This window comes from Camelus ferus, chromosome 1 (genome assembly GCF_009834535.1).
Source record: "Camelus ferus isolate YT-003-E chromosome 1, BCGSAC_Cfer_1.0, whole genome shotgun sequence".
NCBI lineage: Eukaryota > Metazoa > Chordata > Mammalia > Artiodactyla > Camelidae > Camelus > Camelus ferus.
The window spans coordinates 52,254,863-52,278,278 of NC_045696.1; the positions used below are offsets into that span (position 1 = coordinate 52,254,863).

Below are 23,416 nucleotides of genomic sequence, written 5' to 3' on the forward strand. Positions count from 1 at the left end.
CGCGTGTCTGGATCATATCTACATTTATATACCTTGCTGTACTTTGCTTATAAAACATGTGAAAATATTTCTGCTAACACCAATTAGCTAATTTCACACACACACAGATAGTAAACTGCCGTCTCACTGCACAGCCTATCAGAGACCAGTAAACATATGAACAAACGGACGAGAAAAAAAGCAGAAACACCTCTTGAATGTGAGAACTAAAATGCCTTATACTTGAGCCTTAATTCTTGAGGTGAAAACAAGTTGAGAAAACACAATAACAAAAAATAAAAAATCATTAAAAAATTTAAAACCAAGCATTCTATTTTCTACACAGATGGGTTCAATGATAAAAATGATAGACAAAGAAAAACTGGCAAGCAAAAAGCAGCAGACACAGGAGAAATAGAAGAGACAGATAAACAAAGAGACAGAAATGAAAGTGTCCTTTTTTACATGTGTACACATGCACACACGAACACATATACACACACATCTGCTTCACATAATCATATTCATATCATAATTTAAACACAAATAATATAATATTTACACTGAGTATAAGGTAAAAATATTAGCACACCACACCTCAAAATCCAAAGATCTATCCTCAGAAGCAATAAAATTTTTACTCAACCCAAATGATTTATGGATTTTATTTATACCAAGAATATTATATATAGGAGGCACTCATCCCTTACAACAGAAACTCTAGGTAAGTGTAGAAAACTAGGCAGTTATGGTCACAAAACTACATATAATCCTTATCTCTCTTTTCACACTCTCCTTCTCTCAGTATCCAAGTGTTCTACCATTCACACACACACTCCATTAAATCATGTCCTTTCCCCTATCATCCATCCTTCATAGAAATATTTATAAAGAATTAACCACTGATTGTTACACCCACATTTTTTGTTTGATCTATGTATCTATCTTTTCTTCACAGCCTACAGTTTATGCCAAATCCAAAGACTATGAAATACCATTGTATCTTGATGAATACATTCTATCTTGAGTCTTTCTGCCATCTTTAATTTCTTTGTTGCCATGGATCACTACCTCAACACTGTATCATTTTCGCAAAGAAAACACTTCAAAATTCCTATGGAAAATACTACGCAATGGCCAAAATTATTCATGTTTCATTCCATAATGATTTTTTCAGGGAGAAAAACAGCATCTTTGAGTCACAATACCTATGTCTGTAGGAAAAGGAAATAATGTAATTCTAAGATTATATTCATTAAATAATTTTAGAACATTTGACAAAGAATGAAATACAGAAAGAATACAAGACAGTCAACCATCCAGTACAATTAATGCATAAGATGATTTAAGCAAGTATAGCTCATTCCATAGTTCCAATGTTCAACATTCTGTCCAGCAGCCTTATCAGCCTATATAGCATGGGGGTCAATGACATGTAGCAATACAAGTGTGCACTCTACAGGTGTGCTATATAACAAAGGTCTAAGTGCTCTCTCTGTAGCATATAATACATATTAGAGAAGAAATGGTAGGGAGTATATTTCTGAATCTTTATGAAATAATATTTAAAATATATGACATTGGTATCAACATAAAATTTAAATGGAAGCAAAAAATATACTGAATTTTATTTTAATTCAATGTTATACAACATGCTCATAACTGAACAAAATTTAGTGGACATTCTCTGAGAAACGTAAAACATGCTAATATAAATATAATTAACAAATAAAGTATTAAGTTTTTTTAAAAAAATAAACTAGAGCATAATAAAATAAGGCCAAATACAATAAAAATGGTATTTAAAGATGAGCAAGAGTTATTTCAAGTAATTGCCAACTTACCATAACAATTTAAAATAAAACTGAAATTACCATCCTTATGAAGTTTATATAGAATTTGTATAGCTCAGTAGCAATTGTTAATGTTCTATGTATGACTTGCAAGTATTCTGATTTACCAGATTTATCAAACAAAATTAAATGTGCCTTTTACAAGAAAGCCTATGGAAGTGAGAAAACAAAAATTTGGAAACCTAAAAAAATAGTGGTTGCCTGTCATAACACAACAGCACTCAATGCTTTAAAAATATACTAGTTTTTAATTAGTAAACACTTAAATGTTTGTTTATTAGGTCATTAATACTTAGCAGAATCTGGGAACCAAAAACTAAAGTATTAGCAACCACTGACAAATGAAGATCAATCTGATTTTATGTTTAAACTTCTAAATTTATAAGTCAGTGGGAAAATACGAGATTTATCCAAAAAATCAATTTATTTTGACATTTTCAAGAATACATTGCTTTAAGATAGACCCCTAATGATCAGAGAAGTATGGGAAAGGAGGAAGCAGCAAAGAAATAATCTTGGGTAAACATCAAAAGAACCACAATGTTCTATTATCAGTCAGCTATGTTGCAGATAGCTTCCCGATGATCCATTGACATATGACCATGACAGAACTAGCAAAAAGTGCAAAAATAGGTTGAGACTTAGAACCCACTTTCCCTCTTAAAAATGCTACATCACAAACTGCAAGGATTAGGTGGCCAAATTTCAACATCAAAAGTACACTTGGCATATGAACCAGATCTAAGAATAATGATCTTTGTTTTCCAATAAAAGCTAATAAGCTGAAGTTTACTTAACTCTTTCCTTATTTTTGAGCTTCTCAAGGATTACTGAAATTGGAGACTACATATGAAAAGATAGTTCATCATTTCCAAAAAAGATATTCATCCAGATTGCCCTCCAATCCGTGAAATCTGAGATGCCTAAGGAGTCTTCTTTGTGAAAGCCTTACAAATATATCCAAAGATGGTGAGTCCCATATGGCTCTGATAAATGAAACCCGTTATTGTGAATTTCAAGCTCTTCTTTAAAACAAAACACTATTGGGTGGATTTGGTACTCATGAAATAAAGCACTAATTGCGTGGCCTAACTACACTCTGAATCCTCTCCCTAGCAGACATTTTAAGTTGTGCCAAATTGGTTTTGGGATGTGAACAAATATTCTGGAGCCAGACTCTCACATGCAAGCACTACTCCCTGGAAGTAAGTTGGACACTCTTGGAAACTGCATTAACTCTTTCAGGCCACCAGGGAACCTAACTCACAAAAGAAAGGCCTCTTTTAAGATGAAAATAAGTCATTCATTCTCAAGTCAAACCCAAGTAAAAAGTAAATAGCAAAAACTGACTTTTGGCCAGTTCAGCAGTAAAGTATCCATAGATATTAGATAGACCCTATACCCTAATGGATGCCTATTCAAATGTATCCAGAAAAATCTCATTCCTCTTTTCCTATACGTGCATAATTTCCAAGACATTAATAAGAGTTGTGTATATTCAGGAGAGAAGAATTCACTTTAAGCTTAATACGCCACATTTGCCTTAGGCAGAGTGATGAGAAACTTTTGTTTCTTTGGTAACCACTTTCACCTTAATGTAACAGGAAACTTCTGGAGTTTTTGTTTCACCACATGAAATATAATTTCCACACTGGGACTTTTTTCTATGGTCTTCCCATCCTGGTTCAGAAAGATGCCTAAAAACCTAGAACTGAATACTTAAATGCCAGTTAATCTAATCCCTCCCACTCAGATTTAGGAATTAATACAAAAACACTTTTTAAAAATACCTAAATGTAAGAAAAAATTTATAACTACCAGTTTCTTCCTTCTTTCTTTTTTCTTTTTTTTCTTTTTTTCTTTCAGTCTTAGTTTCTTCAGAAGCAAAGTAATTTCTTAGGAACAAGTGTTACTTTTTTAGGGAATTTTAATTAAGCATTTTATTTACAATATGCTGAAAACAGCATTTCCCCTTTTAGCTCACTGATAAATATCCTGGCTTATATTTGTCCTCAAGATCACCCAACTCCACTGACTATAATTTTACATTTTTAGGTCACTGCCATTCTGTGACTGTCACTTTCCCCTTTCATCTAAAAGACTTAGTAAAGATATAGATAAAAGGAAAACTACTTTTTTGGGGTAGAAAATAACTAAATGCTTGTGAAGAGTTTTATTTTTTGAACCACTTCTGGTTTAAGCCTTCTGTCATATATTTCTTCAAGAACCATATTTAATTTCCTGCCAATTGGTGTGAATTTAAGAGTATTACCAGAAGCCTATGTTCCATTTCTAGCAAAGCCTTATATTCTAACAATTAGCCCATGTGTGCTGCTGCCAATGACTCTATTGCTAAGACATAAAAAACAACAATCTCATCAGACCCTAAAAGGAAATGAGCTGCTATTTGCAAGTAGATGGGACCCATTTGGTGAATCAGATGTGTAGCTGCTTCTGACCTCAATTAATTCAAACTACGATTCTTAGAAAAGAAACTAAGTCTGCAGATATGTCAATGTAAGGACATATACCTGACTTTCATTGGGGCTTTGGAGCTCAGAATAACTCTTAAATATTTCTCAATAAAAATTTAGAGGATCTGTTAGTGCAGTAAGGCCTGTTAGTGCCACGTCTGATATAATGGCATTGTTTCTAAGTTCTGAGGCTTATTTCTTTAGTTAGTTGCTGGTAACCAAATAAAACTCATATTCTAGTTGAGTTTGCTTGACACCTAGAATCATACTAATAACATTAAGAGGTAAATGGTAACACTCAATCTCCATATCAAAAATGTTTTGCCTGTTTTTTAAAGCAAATATTTATTACATCAGTGAGAAACTGATTGAATACATACTGACAACTTCAACAGAGTGATACTAGGGCCAAGCAGCAATTTTCCCACGGAGTCTAAATAAAGGGGATATTGGGGCAGTTATAAATCCTTTATGGAAGACTGAAGTTTTGATTTATATTTCTATCATGGTGCTCTTTTCCACCCTAAATCCATATACTGACATCAATTTAGGAGAGGCAGCATCAAAACTTGGTATATGTTCATTTCAAAATCCTATGATTAATCGTAATTAGGACTTCTAAAAAATGGTCTTTCTTTAGTAGGAATCTTACATTCCTTTCTCTTTTTGTGTATGTGTATTTACTATCAGCTTTTGTTTTGTGGTTACCATGAGGCTAAGCAATGAAGAACAAAGCCCAAAGTTAGTAGAAGGAAGAAAACAACAAAGATTAGAACAAAAATAAATGAACTAGAGACTAAAAAGACAATGAAATCAATGAAATTAAGAGCTGTTTCTTTGAAAAGATAAACAAAATTGACAGGCCTTTAGACAGACCAAGAAAAGAGGGAAGAGGACTCGAGTAAATAAAATCAGAAATTAAAGAGTAGCTATTATAATTGCACCACAAAAAATACAAAAGATTAGGAGAGACTACTATGAACAATTATATGCTAACAAATTGAACAACCCAGAACAATAGATACATTCCTAGAAGCATACAACCTACCAAGACTGAATTATAATGAAACAGAAAATATGAACAGACTGATTACAGCTAAGGAGATTGAATTAGTAATCAAAAACCTCCCAAAAGTCCAGAACCAAATGGTTATACTGGTAAATTCTTCCAAATTCAAAGAATACCAATTTATCTCAAAGTCTTCCAAAAAATAGAAGAGGAAGAAACTCTTCCAAATTCATTTCATGAGGCCAGCATTACCCTGATACAAAAACCAGAAAAGGATGCCACAAGAAAAGAAAATTATATGCCAAGATCCCTAAGAACATAGATCCCAAAATCCTCATTAGCAAAGTGAATTCAACAATACGTGAAAAGGATCATACACAATGACCAAGTGGGATTTATGTCAGAGATACAAGGATGGTTCAACATCCACAAATCAGTCAGTGTGCTGCTATTAACAAAATGAAAAATAAAAAATCATATGATCATCTCAATAGATATAGAAAAAGCATTTGACAAAATCAAACACCCTTTTATGATAAAAACTCTCAACAAAGGAGGTATGAAAGGAATGTACCTCAACATAATGAAGATCATATATGACAGGCCCACAGCTAGCATCATATTCAATGGTGAAAAGCTGAAAACTTTTCCTTTAAGATCAGGAACAAAAACAAGGATGTCTACTCTAATAACTTTTATTCAATATAGTACTAGAAGTCCTATTCAGAGCAATTAGGCAAAAAAAAAAAAAGAAAGAAAAGAAAAGAAAGGGTATACAAATTGGAAAGGAAGAAGGAAAATGGTTACTATTTGCAAATGACATACGTAGAAAATCCTAAATACTCCTTCAAAAAACTTAGAACTAATAAACAAATTAAGTAAAGTTGCAGGTTACAAAATCAATACACAAAATCTGTTGTGTTACTACATATTCTAACGATGAATTGTCAGAAAGAAATTAAGAAAACACTTCCATTTACAATTACATCAAAAAGAATAAAATACCTCAGAATACATTTGACTAAGGAGGTGAAAGACCTATAAATAGAAAAATACAGGGCATTAATAAAAGAAACTGAAGAAGGCACAAATAAATAAAATGATATTTCATGTTCATGGGTTGGAAGAATTAATACTGTTTAAATGCCCATACTACCCAAAGCAATACATAGATTCAGTGCAATCCCTAACAAAATTCCATTGGTATATTTCACAGAAACAGGAAAAAGAACCCTACATTTCTGGACCATAAAAGACCTCGACTAGCCAACACAATCTTGAGAAAGAAGAACAAAGCTGGAAGCATCATGCTCCCTGATTTCAAACTGTATTACAAAGTTATAGCAACTAAAACAGTACACTGGCATTTTAAAAAGACACACAGATCAATGCAACAGAATAGAGAACCTAGAAAATAAATCCATTCGTACAGGTCAATTAATTTAGAATAAAGGAGCCAAGAAAATACAATGGAGAAAGACAGTCTCTTCAACAATGGTATTGGGAAAACTGAACAACCACATTTTAAAAAATGAAACTGGACTGCTACCTTATACCACACACAAAAATTAACTCAAAATGGGATGACGACTTGAATGTAAAACCTGAAACTAAACTCTTAGAAGAAAATATACGTGGTAAGTTCCTCAACATAGGTCTTGACAATAATTTTTTTAAATCTGCACTGAAAGTAAAAATAAACAAGTGGGATTATACAAAACTAAAAGTCTGCACAGCAAAGAAAATCATCAACAAAATGAAAAGGCAACTTACTAAATGGGAGAAAATATTTGCAAACCATATATCAGCTAAAAGGCTAATATCTAAAATCTATAAAGAACACATAACTCAACAGCAAAAAAAAAAATCATTTAAAAATGGACAGAAGATCCAAATAGATATTTTTCCAAAGAAGACAGACATCTGATCACTACATACATTAAAAAAAATGCTCTTCATCATTTATCACCAGGCAAATGCAAATTAAAACCACAATGAGATACCACCTTACACCTGTTAGAAAGACTATTATCAAAAAGACAAGAAACAACAAATGTTGGCCAGGATGTGGAGAAAAGGGAAACCTTCTGCATGGTGGGAATGTAAATTGATACAGCCACTATAAAAATCAGTGGAGAGGTTTGTCAAAAAATTGAAACTAGAACTAGAATTACCATATGATTCAAAAATTCTACTTATGGATATTTTTTCAAAGAAAACAAAAACACTTATTTGAAAAGATACATGTATCCTCATGATCACTGCAGCATTATTTGCAATAGCCAAGATATGGAAACAACCATAGTGTCTACCATTGGATGTATGGATAACGAAGATGTGATATATTGTGTGTGTGTGTGTGTGTGTGTGTATAAAACAAACAACAAACCCATAGTAAATATACACACAATTTTATATATATATGTGTGTATACACACACACACAAACACACACACACACACACACACACGTAATTCAGGCATAAAAAAGAATGAAATCTTGCTATTTGGATGGACCTTGAAGGCATTATCCTAATGGAATAAGTCAGCCAGAGAAAGACAAATACCATATGTACTCTCTTATATGTGGAATTTAAGAATATATACATATTTCAAAAATCTAAGCTCATAAATACAAAGAACAGACTGGTGGTTGCTAGAGGTGGCGGGTGAAGGGAGCGAGCAATGGGTGAACTGTTTGTTTTTGTTTTTTGTTTAAATAAATTGAATTTTTAAATACTAAGAAAATTTGAATAAATTATGAACTTTAGTTAATAATAATGCATCAATATCATTCATTAATGTTAACAAGTGGACCATGCCAACGTAAGATGTTATTAATAGGGGAAATCATTGTGCGGAGAGTACTATGAGGACTCTGTACTATCTGCTCAATTTTTTTAGTAAATCTAAAAACAAACAAACAAATAAAATGGCTTATCTTTTATTAAGTGCCCATCACATTTTTTCATGTTTAGAGGTATGCCGTGAGCTCAGACCCAATTTATTCAAAGCCATATTTTTTTTCCTGGTTCCATGTTTATTACTTACAAAACTCCAGTAAAATAGAGGCAGAAGACTTAACATAATGCACACTGTTCTTACAGCTCAGCTAGTTTTAAATGGCCTTAATAATCAATATATATTTATTCAACTAGCTTCTAAACCTGAAATTATAGGCAGACATTTTTTTAGATCTTAAAAAAGTAGCAAAACAAAAACAAGAACAAAACCACAAAGAAACAAAAAAAGGGAAGGAAAAGTAAGCAAGTATACTAGAAAGATATCTTGATCATCAGAGAAACTGGATTGTCCAATTTCCTTATTGAAGCAACAAGTTAACCTAGTTTCCAAAATTAACCTCCACACTAGAAACTACTGTGTAACTTTAGGCAAGTTACTCAACATCTATTGGGTTCTATTTTTCACTCTGTAAAAAAGGGGTAAATATCAGACACCAACTGCTTTCTTTATCCCTACACTGGCTAGGTTCTTCTAAAATGTATTCCCTGAGCCAAAACCTAACCCACATGCCATCAGTTATTTTCCCTCCTCTTCCCTGTCTCCTTTGCCTCTGCAGAGAAATAAAATTAGCAGTCAAAGTTAAACAAGCCCACTGGGCAAGACAGTGTTCAGTTTAAGGAAAGGGTTGGAGTAAGCTATGTTAAAGTACTCCTTTGGCCCCAAAGGTTCATTGTTGGGATACTACCTCCCACAACTAGCTCCACTGGAATTTTTCTCAGGAAAATGGAGAACTGTTTTAAGATAGACATGCCCTTTAAGCTGGTCTCAAATCAAAATAAATTAAGGATGTTCAAAAACACCCTACAGGGTTTTCCCTGTGGAGCTTAAGTAAATCACTGACCAAATTTTCCAGTTTATGCTCTGCTGCTAAATGGGACTTTCTAAAAAAAAAAAAAAAAAGTTTTAATTTCTGTATCTAAAAAAGAGTAAGGGTAAAAGTCTTCATTTCATATTTTCACTCTTCTCTCTTCATGGTAGCATTCATTTGCTTGATAGAATTTAAAAGAACACTATTTAGGAAAGACCACCCCTAGAAAAGAAAGTTGAAATTAAACCCAATTTTCCAAAAAACTTGAAAGTCTGCTAAATACAACACTATATCCCCTGGTTAGTGACTTTGTGGGTCTTTGAAAAAAAAAAATCTACGTTTTAACACATAATTACAGAGACATAAATAATATGTCCAAAATATATGCATACCAAATTTATAAAATTATGATTATTTTCACACCTAGAAGATACATTTTAGAACTTCAGAACTGTTAGTACCCTATTGCATTTAAAATATTATTAAATTATTAAAATTCATAAACATAACATTTGTAGCAATTCATATACCTGGTAAATGAGAAGTTGTATTAGTTTGTACACTATACTGTATACACAGGTTGTCATTTTATACCATGAGGCTTTTTTTTTATAAGAAAATCACAAATGCTCAGGAATTAACTTTTTGGATTTTGGATTTTAAGAAGCACTGATACCTTGATACTATTAATACATTTATTGGATTTTAAATGAAAATCAATTATTTTAAGACCAGTAACAATGGCTATGGAGGCCATGAAATTGTTGTCTTCATGGCATGTCATAATAGGTAAGAATGAAATTTTCATTCAAATGATCTGTTCCATCAAAGGGTTTCAACTCTCAAATAAAAATATAAACAAAAGGTGATTCACTTCAGCTGACTTCTCTAAGGCATTATGCATAGTTAACACCAAACTTTACAAGACTTAAAAAAATATATTACTAATCTGATTAAGTGTGGCAAAATGGTTTGTTCCCTACAAAGGAAATGAACTTAAGTCCCGCAAAGTTTAATTAGCATTTATTGGCTTCTGCTTACCAAACAGAGGAACAGCCTGATTCTGCAGGTTAACTGTAAAGCAGAGTCAGAAATTGCATGTACTGGTGGTTAAGAGCACTAAATGTGCTGTGGAAGTTCAATTGAACCAAAGTTCAATCCCAGTTCTGCCACTTACCAGATCTGCAATCTTGGGTAAGTCACTTACCCTTCCCAAATTTGGCTTTCCTTACCTGCAAAGTGGGTTAGAAAATACCTCTTAACAAAGACACAGGGGCTAAAAAAGATCTCATAGACAATGTTTTTCACAGCTCAATAATTATGATTATCATTCATAGTTAGATATCTTCTTACCTTTCAGAAATCTTGAATTCTACCTCCAGCTAAAAATTATTTCTCAATGGAAGAATAGGAAAAAAATTCAATTTATTTTAAATGATGTAAGCTATAATTATTATACCATATCACTAAAGCATTTTGTGGCCCTCAAAGCTAAACATTATCATTTAACATAATGGGAACCTGGTATAGATTTATTGGATTAGGGAAAAAATAATATGATGTAATAGAAAGAGTTTAGGCATTGAATACTGGCATTGACACTTAACAGCTCTGTGAACTTGGCAATTTAATTTATCAGCTTCAGGATTTCTGCCTGTAACCTAGGCAGAAAACCAGACTATACAACAGAGTTGTAAGATTAAATTAAGCAAGTTATGTGAAAGATGCTCAGTAACTTCTCTTTTCCTTCATTTTGGCTTATTATGGTCAGAGTGGTAATTGCTATTTTTCAAGCCTAAACTTTTCTTACATAGCAATACCAACTTGCCTGTCTATGTAAAATGAGATTGTCTGTAGTGAAGGAATAATGTGAATGATAAGCATGCATTCAGGAGCAACAGTAAATATATCTTAGCAATATACCCTAGAAGAGCAATGGATCTCAAACCTTGCAATATTAGAATTTATGAAGTAGATTTTGTGAAATATAGATGCCTGAATACCAGTCTAAAGATTCTGATTTAGGATATCGGGGAGCAGAACCTAGAAACCTGTACATTTAAAAATCCCCTACCTGATTTTTACGGGCAATAGCAAAAGAAACTAGTGTTTTCTAACAGGTGTGGACCAGCCAGGATGAAACCCTATTAGGGATGGAACTCAGAAATCTGAATTGTAACAAACACCCTAGGTAATTCTTAAGTACGTTAAAGTTTAAGAACCACTGGACTAAAGTCCAATACTACAGTATCAAAAAATAAATTTGGTCATATTTGGTTATTTAAAAATTTTACCTTCTATTTTAAGAAACATCACTGTCAAAAATGAATGTATGAATGGATATATTATACAGCACAGGGAAATATAGCCATTGTTTTGTAATAACTTTAAATGGAGTATAAGCTATAAAAATATTGAATCAATATGTTGTACACATGAAACTAATGTAATATTGTAAATCAACTATACTTCAATAAAAATGAACTTATGAATGATGCATAAAAGCTTATCTAAAGGAAACACTAATTTTAGGCTCATAAGGATTAGTAGTAGTAGTAGTAGTAGTAGTAGTAGTAGTATACAGATTTTCAAATCAAAATCTAGAAATTGGGCAAACATATCAAGTCATCTCCAGAGAGCATAAATCACTGAGAAGCACTCCAACTAAGAAATGCCATGAATTTCAGGGTTTTTTAAATTTGTGTTTTGCTTTGTGCTTTGACTTAGGTTTCTATTATCCATTAATTAGACCAGTTTTAAAAATTTATTAAATTGGTATTTATAAAGAAATTCTCTATACATTGTCATTTAATCCTCAGGATAACCTTGCGAGGTAGTTAGGAAGGGTAACATTTATTATCACCTTTCTGCAAATAAGAAAACCAAGCGTACGTAACAAGCCTAAGCAACTTGCTAAAAGTCATACACTTTGCTGTTTAAAGTAATATATGGACTGAAAACCCCAGATGTAAATTCCATGCAAAAATTCTGAAATTTAAAACTAAGAACTCATTTTTATAAAATTTTTAAAAATAGCATAAAAGAGTCTCTAAATTGCAGGTAGTCTCAAGTCCTATAGCAAAGCTTGGGTTCATCTTGCTATTTAAATTTACTGTAATTGATTTATTTTATGGTTAAAGAATAGAAGGAAAGTGGAGCTCAATTAACCAAAATCTAACAAAAACATTTAAGCAAAAAATTGGAATATCCATCAGTTATAATACTATTTACTCTGCCCATTTGCAGTTCTGTCCTTTATAAGTAAAGCCCCTTTATAAGAAAAGTGCCTCAGTTTTCCCTTCTAAAACATGAGCTATCAAATAGTACTTTCAAAAGCTAGCAATTTAATTTTCATCTATCATGGTACTTTAAAAACTGTTAAACCAAATATACAACTAGAGTAGCACCAACAGGTGTCTAATCCCTATTTTAAAAAATCCAGAACAAAAAGTACCTTAAAATCAACTAGCCCAGCCTGCTCATTTTATGCATGGGAAACAAACCTAGAAAAGTTAAGTATCTTACTCAAGATAACGGAACAAATTTGTTGTAAAAGTAGAACTAGAGATTAACTATCTTTACCCCAAAGTCAACTACAATATACACTGTGAATAAGCAACACACTGTTTTCATTATCAAAAAGAGAAACAGATATTTTTAATGTGAGAGAAAGTAAATTTATAAAGGAATGTTTGGAAAACAGGAGGTATCAGAAGGTATTTTTCCAAATAGAAAAAGCAGTAAAATTATTTAAAATTCAAAAAATAATAATAATAAACAATAAAATAATAAATACATACATACATACATACATACATACATACATACATACATAAATTTTAAAAACGAGAAGTTATAAACTAGCCAGATATAATCATTTATTCAGACCTCAAACATCTGAGTGCCTCTGGGCTGAATGCTATAGAAAGTTCTAGAGGCAGAAGGATGAATAAAACACAGACACTATCCTGGAGAAGCTCATGGTTTAGCTGGAAGATATGCTTACAAAGAGTGGCAGTACAATGTGAAAAGTGATGTTATCAAGTTATGCATATAAAAGTCACACTGAGAATGTTCAGGAAGGATCACCTCACTGTCTGAAACAATTGGGCTAAGGCTTAACAAGTGGTAAGAATTATATGAATATCTGACAATCCCTGACTTCTTCACCCCTAATTCTAAATTGAACTCATCCCTGTTTGTGACTGGAATTTTTAAACTATTTTTAATATACAATGGGATGAGAGAAGGGGTAAAGTGAACACATCCTAACTTCTCTTTGAGTCGTAAGAATTGCCAAACACATTAAAACACAGATTTTCGTGCAGCTACTACAAAATCAGAGCTTGAAACAATTTGCCAAATATTTGCAAATGTCCTGTTCTTTCTTTTTCACTGTGTCATGCATCAGTTATTCTCACAGCAAGAGGGACACAAGGTGGCACTGTCGTGCTGACATTTATTTCAGGACCCTTTCTAAATGGACAAATTGGAAAAAGGCAAAAGGGCCTACTGTGACAACTAAAACCTTCTCCTAGGTCTTACCAGCATTAACAGTGGTCAAACAAGGAACAAATCATTTTGCATTTCATAAATATTACATCATGCTGGTATAGAAGAGAACACATTCTCTGATGGTTTCTGCAAAATACCATGTGTGTTCATAGATACGTTCAAACGCATATAGTGCAGCTTTGCCAATAGAAAGTCAGAAGTGAGCTGTTTACCATGGGCCAGACCATGGTCATGGACCACCTCTCCATCTAGTGGCCAGTGGGGAGGAATGTTGTGTTTCATTCAATTAAAAGCAGCCCTTTTATCAGAACACCCATGGGCAATTATGTCACTTTGTCTGACAAATGACAATTTTTGGTATACTGTATTCACTGAATTATTAAATAGACCCAGTAATATAATGTGATATCAATTTAAGCTGAGGATAACAATAACCAAAAAATTAAAGTATGTATGGTCTCTCAGATCAGCTAAATTCCCTTTATTCTTCCATCATTACCAACCTAAACTTCTCTCCACTCATTTGTGATATATAGGTAGAAAATACAAGCAGAATTACATGTGTGTTTGTGTATGTGTGTATATATATGTGTGTATACACACACACACACACACAGCTATTTAAAATAGAAGCACATGATCTTTAAGTAAAAGAAAAATCTAAAAAAAGGTTTTGCTTTCATTTTACAGGCAAAGAAACTGAGGAACAGAGAGATTATGATTTATTCAAAATCATACAGTCAGAACCAGAAACCAGGCCTTCAAATTTAACCACTTTAAATCCTTTTTAGCATTAGATAATGCCTCCTGTTCTCCAAGGCAGTGCTTTTCATTTGTTTGTTTGCTTGTTTGTTTTGTTTACCACACTATAGGATTTCTCTCAACATACTAGGAAAAACATGTTTCTAAAATTTTCATTCACATACTTTCATGATAAGTTGATAGGATTAGAACTATTGTATATAAGCCCTAGAACATCTTCATATTCATGGGTATATTCTGAACCTGTTATAAGAACATGCTTTTTTAAAACTAAAGAATTATTCACATTCATTCGACATTTAAAAAGTAAAGCAGCAAGTGGGCAGGGAATGGGGTAGAATGTGCTAGTTAAAAATCACTATACAAAAATGGTTTCAGAAAGCCACTCTAAAAAGAAATCTGAATCCATTCAGACTGATAGGAAGTTTACAGCAGTTTTTGTTTTGTTCTGTACAAAAGTTATTTAAGAGAGGAAACACGTGTATGCACGCACATACAAACACACACACACAAACATATTCAGTTGATCACTTCATCCACTTTAATTAGTCATGATGCTGTTCGCGGCATACCTTGGGAATTCTTTGTTGGGAAGGCTTCTTATCAAAACAAATGAAATCTGTCCACCAACTATGAAAATCTGCTCACAACTCCAAACCCAAGGCTTAAAAGGAAAAAGGTATGAAGAAAACCTGGCAGTGAATGTATTAGAAATGTGATTCATTATGACTTTCTCTTCTATGATCCTCTCTTCGTGGTACCACTGGGATCTGTCTTGGAGTGGAGGAGGAATTTAGGTAGCTCTGGTTTAAACAGGTATAGGGAAAAGAGAGTGCCACGTTAGATATGTCAGATGGTTTTTATTGAGGGTTGAGCAGAAAGTCTTTTTCTTTCCTTACACATATATACTTAGAAGGTTCAAAAGCATCCGCTACCTCTACCCTTTGCTTTACTCATATTTTTATCTCCATTTGCTTCTTAATCATCTCTGTTTTCCTCCCCTCTAGAGATGAAATGAGGGGATAAAAACCTTTGTTGATTTGAGAAACTAGAAAAAGTAAGAACTAAACCAGCTCTTTTTGCCCAGTCTAAAGCTGGAGTGATATGTGCAAACATAAGAAGATGGGGATATTAGTAAATATGTGTAAACCCAAACTATATTTACTGGGTCAAAATGAATCTTAGTGTGTCCAGTATTTAAAAACAACTACAAAAACAATAAACCCTATAGTATAAATCCACCCCTGAGACTATATTTGCCTAGTTCATATTTAAACAATAAAAGAGAGGACCATATTCTTACTTTTTAAATGTATTGGTGTTAAACAAGGGGTTTCTGTTTATAATAATAACCATACATACTATTCACCAGAAAAATTACACAGCCTAGGACAGTCACAGTTTTCTGCTGTAATAGTATTTTTTTTTTTTACTAAGTTTTAATTTGGTACCTGAGCAAACTGACAACACTACTTTAATTTTCTCCCACTTGTATTTCATTTACTGGAAAGAAGCTCATACTATAAAAGGAATTTGCCAACAACAAATCCCTATTTGATTACAACAGTAATTCAGAGAACATTTCTGAAAAGAAAGGTAAAAACAGCAAATATCCAGGCTCATTTAGTAAAAAACTAAAGACTCTAAACATTGGAGAATTAAAATTTAAATACTTTTAAATAATTTATATTTAAACATCATTTTTAAAAAGTTCATATTAAAACTTTCTAAAGACAAAATACTATACTATGTATAAGATTCATTATCATTAACATTTTTTAGTTTCAATTTATTGGGCACCTTTTTAATTTCCAGAAACCCCAAACTCCATTAATTAGTTTTATATTTATTGAATGCAAATCCTTACATTAGTTATTTAATATGAAAAGCATTCTAATAAACTCAACATTTGAAGTGCATAATGTGTAATATGTATGTTAAATTCATCACACCTCGAGATAGAGGAATATTCAGTGCCAAAATTACTTCTGTTATCAAGAAGATAAACACATTATACTATAATTGCTACCCTCTCCATCAAAGTATCAAAGGTAAGACTTAATATTCAAAAATTAGTAATAATATCTTCAATTTCCATCTGGTAACTAGATGGATCAATAAATGCAGCCCGCACTCCTTGTCTCAGTACACTCACTTGGAAGTCAGTAGCTAACTTTCCCTAAATTAAAGCAGTTATGTAAAGGTTGCATTGGTTAACTGAACTACAGAACACCCAGAGCTGTAGTTTCAGTTGAGTGTCAAAAGATTCCAGAAAGGCAAAGTCCATGTCCTCAAGCCGATTATTTTCAAGTGAACTATAGAATCACAAAAAGACATGCTCCTGGAGTAGAAGAGAGGTTATAAAGCCAATGTAGAGCATAATTTGTCCACAGTTTAGTGCAGAAATCGCATGCCACTTATTTATTATTACAGATAAACAGCTAGAGTGGCAGAAGAGTACTTTTTTCTTCTAGGCCCTTGAATGTTGTTACCAACATCTGCTGTAGTGGTTATACATACATGATAGTAATAATAGATGGCATTATTTCTTCCCACAGCCCCAGAAGATTGCCTATGTTGAAATTAGAAGTAAGAGTTCAAGGAATATATTTTGATACATTAAACATAATTGGCATCAATGTTATTTGATGATTAAATGTGTATTATCTATGTGTATGTATCTATGTTACAGGAAAACATAAAATTCAGGCATTCTCTAGAATTTCTAGGATATAGATATTGTCCTTGGGTTTTGGTAAAAGATTAAAAGGATTTTGCTAGTTATTTGGCATTGGCTGTAATCCCTGAGGATTCTGCAAAATGCTCGAAATTACTTAAGCGATTTTCAAAAAATTTGCAAATTTCAAGTTTTATCAGATAACCTAGGAATCGTATATGTGATTTGAAAGTTTGGAGCAAAGAATCAAATGGCCAGTGCTGACTGTAGTAAATAATATCCAGTGATTGCATAAGCTAACCAAAATGATTTATACAGAATATGAAAAAAATAATTTAAAAGGGTTGATTTCTGCTTTAATCCTGACACTTGCATGTACACATTTGCTCAACTGCTAGTGAACACTGTCCTTGATGTAGGGTGAACCAGTCCTATGTAAGCAATATATGATTTCTGTAACCTGTTTGCAAGAGTTACATGGCTATATGAATGAAAATATTTATGTTTTCTTTTCAGCGCTATGCAACTTGTCATGTTAATTAGAGTTTCACTGGTTAAGGAACTTAGGATGAAGGTACTATTTTATTCTTTTGTAGAAGTTTAATAAAGTATTTTCCACAGAAAAATGTAGTTTCTTAAAGTATATTTCTAAAGTGGCCTCCAAGACAAGTCAGCTCTGATATTCTTTATCAACTTATAGACCTAGAGGCCACCCTTGGGACTGAAGAAGGCTGGAACTAGTGGCATTCAAAGAATGTCAACATCAGTCTTTCCTTTGCCAGAAAGGATCACTAGTTAGCACTATCAGCCAGATGCTGCTTCTACACACCTTGCCAGACCCTGGTACAACATGTTTGTTCAGGGTCCGAACTTGGCTTCCTACGTGGCAGCATGACCAGCCGCTACTCACGCTTGGGCAAGTTCAAGAACACATCCACTGATAATTTCTATATTTATAGAAAGCCAGAACATGTGTAGATAATCACACAATTGGATATTTATGAAGTGCCAGATTTTATGAATACGGGAATTTGTTAATTAGCAAAAGGACTAATCATTAAAATTCAAAAATAGATAAATAAACAGGAATGCCATTTATTTGTTCACATTGCAGGGGAAGTATGCAGCTGCTATCCTTTTGATGAATGTAGGCTTCTGGAGAAAAATGTGAAGGAGAAAAGTATTTGCAAGTTTTGAAATCTTAATGAGTAAAATCCAGGAAATTACTATATAGTCTTTATATTAAAAATAAGCATAGTGATTCTTCCCTTGAGTTAAAAAAAAAAAAAAGTTTAAACCAGCATGTGCTTAGCATTTGAATCACTCTCTCTTGCATTCCACTATTTTGGTCCTTTTTGAGGAGCCAAAGCTGATTTTCATCGGATAGGAGTTAAAAAGCACACACACCCGTCACTCAGTACCAAATTGTTTTAGCTACAGAGCATGACAAAGCATGGAATAACTGCTTTAGAAAACTTCCTCATGTGGGTGTGTTAGATAACTGTCTGCTCCAACATTAAAATGAAACACACTGTGACCTGACCAAGACTTTAGGGCTTTCAACAGGCAGATTTCATGTGCTGATAGGAAGAGCCCATCATAACCAGCAAGGCTGGTTAACGAATTCTTCTGGCACTCTATAGCCCTCCTGTGATGCAAGCCTTTCAGCTTTCCAAATCCCTATATAGCAGAGTACACTGGTTTTAAGTTTACTTATGCACATTTTATAACGTCCTGCTGTATTTAGATTGTGACAGTCCCTCCCAGAAAAGGCCAAAATTATTTTTCATACTAAAAATATTTTAGATCTATGGAAAGCTAGGAATTATAATGCAAAAGAAAACAATATACACATTCTAAAAATCAAGCCAACCATAAAAATGACTAAATGTTTACTCTTTTATTCTTTCTAGAAGGTTAAAAGAAATTTTCATCTTCTCTTAAAAGCTTTTACATTTTTTGTTTGCCTCTAATTAACATAAATATGCTTAACATGAAATTTTAAGATGTGATATCTGCAAAGAATCTGTGATTTCTTTATCCATACGTGTATGAGAATATGTACATAAATGCAGTGTGCACAACAGATATCTCCACATATACATGTGCACAGAAAAAGAATTGTTGATCGAGAGATATATTAAAGCCTTATTTTGAAAAAAGGAGTAGAATTTTAGGTAGTTCTCACAATGTTAATATAGAAAATGACAGGTGCGCACTTTTAACATATTAATTTGAAAACAAATTTTTAGGTCAGGAATCTGAAATGGAGAAAATCACATTTGAAACACCATATATTGTGTGCCAGATTAACATACACCTTGAGTAGACTCCCCCAGAGTTCCCCTTTAGGCCTTCAGGGTTAAAAAAAAAAAATCCCTGCCAGGACCTGACTGAGTGTACTTAGCATCTGCACTACTCTTGGTCAAAGCTGGCCTTTCCAGCTTAAAAGACAGTTCAGGCGACATAAACAAATTAAAAGTCTCAGAATAATTTTTCTAAAAGAAAGGAAAAAGACCTTTAGCAGCAAAAGTTCACCACCCTCTTGGAATAATGGATTTTTAATAAACATTTTACTAGGTTTGAACCTTGAGAATGTGTTTGGGAATCTGCTCTAGAGTCCCAGGTGGGTTAAGAATATTGCTTTATGGACTTCTTTGTGCTGTCAGAGAGGCCTAATGGAATTAAAAAAAAAAAAGAAAAAAAGAAAGTCTGCCACTTCGATTAAATAAATAATGTATTATGAAAAAGGTGATTGCTATTATCAAAGATCTCTATAGATTAGCACCCATTTTCTATCATTGCTTATGTATGTGCTGAAAACATTTGATATCTCACCGTCTGATTTAATTTTTACCAAATGAAAAGCAGTTTTACTTTTGGACCAATGTGAATAAAACTCCATTAGACAAATCATTTCAAATGGACCTATTTAACTACTCCTTTGAATTTCGAAGAACACTGTTGTGGGAAAACTCTTCAACAATGTCAGCTAGTTGTGAAATGCAACTTTTCCTACCATAAAAAAGACATAAATAATAAAGGAAAAAGAAAGCACCTCAAAACTACATTTGAAATAATAAATACATTACTTATAGTTCCTGAAATGTTAAATGAATACTTACAGTTGTTGCTCAAGATGGCCTGATACACTTCATAGCTTCCACTTTGTAAAAAGATGGCCAGCCCCCTACTCCTCCCTCCCTAAGCATAAATAAACAGTAACATACTAAAAGGAAACTGTCCTAGGATAAAAACTGCTTGTTAAGAAAGTTTGCATTCTTACTAACCACAGTGATATCCCTATAAATGTACAAGTCCATGTGCAAAATAAAAGTTACAAAACAGAGTACCTTATTTCTTTCAAAATACACTCCTAGATGTAATATAGAAGAGTTTGTAATAATAAAAATAATTACTAGATTTTTACCCACCCTTAGTGACAACCCCTTGCCTTATGGCCAATGTCATCAAATAAATATACTGGCAAAAAGTATGCAACCTGTTTCAAGGATTTAAAATGTAAATATGGACTTTAAACTTCAATGTAAAACAAAGAACAAGAGTCTCACTTTAGTAATACCCACACTGTCACTGCAGCTAAAACTCACTGGCAGATGACTAACAAAACCCAGTTAGCAATAAATAAGGACAACATGATAATATAGACAGACAGATGGAATTGCATAAACAGACAAGAAAAGCAAAGAGACTAACAAACATACGGAGGGGTCTGTTTTAAAAGAGTGGAAGATACTGATTTATTTGGTACTTTAGTGAGAAAAATAGGTTTGTTTGTAATTATTTTTAAAGTAATTAAACTAAATCACAAGGGCACACCCTTAAATAGTAGGAAGAAAATTAATAGAGGATAGGCCTTCTATATATGTTCCAAATTTTAAGCTAGCAATAGCTCTGTCAAACTTAAATCTGGAAATTAAAATTCAAGGGAGGAAGAATAAAAGCATTGGGGGCTAAAGGAGATGATAGGTAGAGGGGGGATTGAGCAAGCAGGATTTTTTTTATGAAAGTTGTCTGCCCTACCTTCTTCCCCAGCGCTGAGTTTCTCTTCTCATAATCGGTGTCTCCCTGGAAGTACAGTGTGAGTGGTAATGACTGCCTGCCTCCCTAATGAGTCCATTTTCCTGCTCTTGATGTTGTGTATATACACACACTGCAACCTACCTTACAAACCACAGAGACGGGAAGAGAGAGAGAGAGCAAGAGAGAGGGAGGGAGGGGGGGCAGAGAGGGAGAGAGAGACAGAGACAGAGCAAGCGAGTGAGAGAGAGAGAAGAGGAGAGAGAGAAAGAAAAACAGAAAGAAACAGAGAGAAAGGCACAGACAAAGCCCTCCTACCAGACAGCAGACAGCCCTCCTTCCCCTATCCAGCAAAATGCAACTCGTCTAATGCAGCAACAGGTTCAGTATTGCCAGGCTAACAGAGTGAAAAAGGTATATTCTCTATATCATTACTGCTTGCAAATAAACAGTTTAAGAGCAGCTGGCTCCACCTTCTTTATTTATGCTCCATTATGAGGAATGTATTGTTTCGGTTCTGGCACACAGTACATGTAATTATCATAAATACATTTTTTGCATATTAGCAGGAAATAGTGAAATACATAGCTTATTTGTGCAATCATTTAAATTTATTTTTTTAATGTGAGAAGACTGTCAACAAATCTGCTCTGACAAAAGCTTAGTAATGATTTTAAAGTCAGAGCAGTCTTAAAGGAGGCTCTAAAAGAAACAGACTCCATACAATAGGAAAACTGATCTCAGACAAAACTGATAACTGGAAAGAAGAAATCATTACTCAGTAAATAAATCAAGACCATAAGAGAAATTGCAGACAAAACAGAATTAAGTTTAATTAAGTAACTAATAGATTGGTACTCTAGAAGAAGGCAGATTGGTTTCTTATTTGAAGCTTCTATCTGTGCAAACATCACAATGCAATGTACTCTGTGTGAACAGGTGCAATGCATATAGTACATAGTGTTACAACAACAGAAATAAATCCCATAAGGCACTTCCATCGCAAGCAGGACAAGATTTCATAGAATATGGATCTGAAACCAGAGCAGAAACCCCTTGTTCTTTTATTAGGAGGGAAAAATAAAAATAATCAATGCTTCTAAATAAAGCTTCTCTAAAAGAAAAATAAAAAAACAGTTTTTCTTTGTCTGATACCTCCAAACATTTTTTTTACAAATGAGAAGCAAAATAATGCTAATATTGCACTCCTCACCCCATTACGTGTTTCTCCACCCCTTTCCCCACTCCCAGGTGCCTTTTCTCCTGTAAGTGATATATTTGCAGCTCTGGAATTACAAAGATCAGAAAACGATACTAGTTTCAAGCCTTTCTCCTTACCCCCCAATTTTTAAAAACTAGATTTTGCTAGTCTACCTAGACAGCTACCTTCCTTAAAATATTTCTATAGTTTGGCTGTGTATCTTTTAGATGGGACTTAAAAACATTACAGTAGAGAGTAAATATTCTAAAGAAAATTTACATTAAAATGAAGAAAATGATTGATTCTGACTTTTTCAAACCCTGCATTTGGGGACCAATAATTAAGTATATTAATTATAAAATCATCCTGTTTATATGGTTCAGTGTTTCACCATGCTTCAAAAATTAGGATGTGTTCCTCTGCATAGACTACTTCATTTATATAAGCATCAATTCCTTTAAAAGTTAGTTTTCAGTTAATAAAATAAATAACAATCACTTCAATATACAACTTATTGCTTAACTATATCTTCACCTGATTCACAAATATCTTTCAGAATGACAGTTAACTCTTACGTCATGTTCACAACAGAGATCAACATTGCTTTAGCTAATTTAAAGGTAGATAACCCACAGCACAGAAATTAGAAGGTGATGTCTGGCCACTCTTAAGCAAACTGTCCTGGGAAAATTCTAGCAAGGAACCAAGAGTCCAGACTCTCCACTTTCATTGTAAACCACCAACTCTAATTCTCTGGTACTGCAATAGTGTTGTACCTCTCTTAAGGGTGGCTGCTTAATAAAGAAGGAACAAACATACATGAAAGGGTATGTAATGAGCCCTACTTTCGGTCATGAAAAATCTTTCTAAGACTCACTTAATGTGCTTAAGGTACCAGCATGCATCTCACCCCTTACTGCTCAGCCTGCAGTTCTGTTTCTACTATTGCCCTATTGTTTCTCTGAAGTTTTGTTTAAATGTATGAAGAAAAATGCCACTTAAAAAAGCACACAAGCCACACAGTTTGACAGACTGATTAAAATGAGATATTAGTATGTCCTGACTTTTTAAAAT

General features: G+C 33.3%; 1 protein-coding gene across 14 annotated transcripts in view; it reads right to left on the reverse strand.

Annotated features, from left to right (window-relative positions):
• Positions 1 to 23,416, reverse strand: part of ZBTB20 (zinc finger and BTB domain containing 20) — a 758,837-nt gene that overhangs the window by 698,155 nt on the left and 37,266 nt on the right. For 2 of the 14 annotated variants that reach the window (XM_032479562.1, XM_032479475.1), the window contains exon 1: positions 21,145 to 21,575. The exons of 11 other annotated variants lie outside the window; for them this stretch is intronic. The gene's annotated coding sequence lies outside the window, so the exon portion shown is untranslated. Of the gene's footprint in view, positions 1 to 10,323; positions 10,346 to 21,144; positions 21,576 to 23,416 lie in introns of those variants that run through there. One more of the 14 variants, XM_032479516.1, reaches the window with a different exon arrangement.